The following is a 522-nucleotide window of genomic DNA, read 5'->3' on the forward strand; positions in this document are numbered from 1 at the left end:
AGTAAGGACAAGGAGTGTGTAACTTTATAGAGTCAGCACGAATGAAGAGCTAGGGATCGTATTAAGCCTTTGAGAGCACAAGGCAGTCAGTATAGCTCTGAACTTCCTGGGGCAGGTCCTCAATGTGAGATGATTGCAAGTGTCTGATGATGCTCCAACCATCAGTACTACATCTCCAGCGCTTGTACCACCTTCTGCTCCACTATTCTTGGATTCAAAACATCAAAGACTTGATTACATGGAGTTCTACTTTAATTGCTGCAAAACAGATGTACGTAGACTTGGTCTTATTGTTCCTACCTGAACAAAAATCAGAGTAAATCATTCATATGTCCATCATGATGGAAAGAGAAGGGCTCAGAGGTAAATCTGCCTTGAAAGGTGGGTGGATCATGTATTTGTCACCTTCTCCCACTTTCTGCTGTCCTCTTTTTTGGTAAAGATGGCCCAGCCTCCATCAAGAAAGTAAGATAATAAAAAGATAAGGTACGGATTCAAAAAGGATGATACAGAAATTGTGGT

The sequence above is a fragment of the Falco punctatus genome, assembly GCF_963210335.1.
Source record: "Falco punctatus genome assembly, chromosome: 4".
Lineage (NCBI taxonomy): Eukaryota > Metazoa > Chordata > Aves > Falconiformes > Falconidae > Falco > Falco punctatus.